We start from the raw sequence: 2,810 nt of genomic DNA on the forward strand, positions 1-2,810 counted from the left end.
TGAAATGAAAATTTAAAGAAAAAATTACTTTAACAGTTAGTCAACCAAAATCTTTGATGTGTATCTCATATTGCGTTATTGAAAAATAGAAAGAAAACGAAATCAATCTCAATCGAAAACTGCTACTGAATCAATAACAATGACAATTGCTGCGTGCGAGTATTAACGGAAAAAACAACATCATTGAACAACGAAATGTTAATCATATAAAAGCTCAATGAAATCACCAAAAAAAACCCAAAAGTTGCTTATATGCGTACTTAAGTACTTTTTCGCGCTCATTTCATGGCTATGCCTGCAAATTCGACAAGTTGTGTACGAATACTTTGCGGCATTGGATTGTCCCACTTTTTTTAATGGGCAAAAGTAAAGAAGAAACAAATAAAACCTCAATACAAAAAGAAAATATTAATCGTTACGTGTGTGCATACCCTGTAGGTAAAATTACTTGTTCTCAAAGTACATATAAATATATACTTTATAACCAGTTTGATTTGTAGATGAAGTAACTCGAAAGAAAAATCACATGTTGTGGATAGTTGGAAAAGTAAATAAAAATTGGAAAAGAGAAATGAAAAATAAACATTTCAAAAACATTTTATTATGAACTAAAATATTATACAAGGAACGAAGTTGATGATAAATAAGCCAGGAATGGAGCGGCCAGTCAATGCATAGCTCTAGAACCATTATGAACTAAAATATTACACAGAGAAGGAAATGGCAGATATTTAACGAGAAAAGAAGCGGCGACCCAATTTAAAGGTCCAGAGCCATTTTGTAGGCTAAGATAGGGTAACTGCTTCTCTCTTATTCAGGAAGTAGAGGGACCACAAAGAAGGTCATACTACAATCAAAAACAATAATAGGTAGATTTAACTTAAACCGATTTAAAGATTGTATGGAATGAAACAACAATAATTTCAGAATCATCACAGGGATTCTAACAGGTCATTCATTGTAGATTGAATTATCATCTTACTGACCTGGAAATATGCTCCAACGAAATTTGTAGGTTCTGTAGGGAGGAAGATGAAACCGTCAAAGTTGGACTACATAAGCGGAACAAAGACCTGGGTAAACAAAATTTACCAGAAGAGGAATAAAACTAAAAAAAAAACAAGTTGGACTCAGAAAAATATGTTTAATCCATGGAAGGGTACATTATATTTTTCAGGTTGCAGAGCTGAACCCTTTACAATAAGTTAGGTTAAGTTAGACCGCTGTAGCCCAATGGGTTGGTGCGTGTCTACCTTTCAGAATTCGGAGAACGTAGGTTCGAATCTCCGTGAAACACCAAAATGAAGAAAAAGTGTTTTCTAATAGCGGTCGCCCCTCGGTAGGCAATGGCAAACCTCCGGGTTCATTTCTGCCATGAAAAAGCTCCTCATAAAAAATATCTGCCGTTCGGAGTCGGCTTAAAACTGTAGGTCCCCCCATTTGTGGAACAACATCAAGACGCACACCATAAATAAGAGGAGGAGCTCGGCCAAACACCTACCAGAAGTTTATGCGCCAATAATTTTTTCTTTTTTTTAATTTTTTTTAAATTGCCACTTTATCCTCCATACAGCTGACGCAAAAATTACACGAAGTAATTCCACGGCTCACAGAATGCATGGCTAGTGGATAGTGTCCTGTGAGAACACTCACGAACTTCGAGAGCTGAGGTTTTGTCTATCTCATAAGATCCTTCGAACGCCTGTGATACACACGTGGCCAGAAGGATTTCGCGACCTTAGAGCGCTGGCTGAGTTTGCGCATAACCCATCTTTCCAGGAGCAGACCGCAGGTGGTCAAGGGGATCCCAATCCTCCGCCATCGCGGTGAAATCACCTCACAGATCCCTCGTCTGATGAGCCTTATGCCTAAGAATGGGGATGCAATAAAAAGTGAAGCCAGGTTTTCCCTGTCCATTTTCAAATATATGTACCTCCATTGAGCCCAGGGTCCTAATTGCTGCTTGGCTATAGGAGTAAATATTTACATTTTTGACAGTTAATATGTGCTTGGAACACACTGCAGTGATTCGGTAAACTGAATTTGAGTTTTATGAGGAGCTCCTCGCAGAATACTCCTCTGCCAACCCTTCTTTCAACTTCGAGCCACCCGTGAACAGGTTCACTTGGTCCTTTCTCCAAGTGTAGCTCTCGGCCCACTCCTCCCTTGAAGGAATATGAGTGGAGAATGTTCCGCTTGGGCTAAGCGAGGTTGTACATTGATTCGTCGACGGGGGGATGAACCTAAATTTTCTAAGGATTTCCCTTTAATAAAATATTACACACAATTTTTTTCCTATATTTACATTTTTTGTCCGACTTAATATTAATGTATTTTTAAAAATCATAAAATGATTTTACTTTTTTTTTTTTTTAAATCATTTATAATTTTATTAAAAAAAATGCTCTGAAATGGAATGCAAAAAAAAATTCAAAAATAAATTTTTTAAAATATTTTAAAAAGATAATAGACACATTTTTTTAGTAGAATTAAATTCGTTGTTCGACTTGATATATTTTATTTCTAAAAATCATAATTTTAAAAATCATAAAATGATTTTATTTTATTTAAATTATTATGATTCATCAATCATTATTTTATTAAAAACATTTTTTATGGAAAAGCAAAAAATAATTGAAATTGATGAATGAAAATTAAATTCGTTGTTCAACTTGATATATTTTTTATTTTTAAAAACTTATATTTTTTTTTATTTTCTTCATTCCGAGATTAAATGAAAGCAATTGCAGTAAAATATTATTAACTATTGCTACTCGAAAGCATAGCAACAATAAAAACAACAAAGATAA

The sequence above is a fragment of the Anastrepha obliqua genome, chromosome 5 (genome assembly GCF_027943255.1).
Source record: "Anastrepha obliqua isolate idAnaObli1 chromosome 5, idAnaObli1_1.0, whole genome shotgun sequence".
Taxonomy (NCBI): Eukaryota; Metazoa; Arthropoda; class Insecta; order Diptera; family Tephritidae; genus Anastrepha; species Anastrepha obliqua.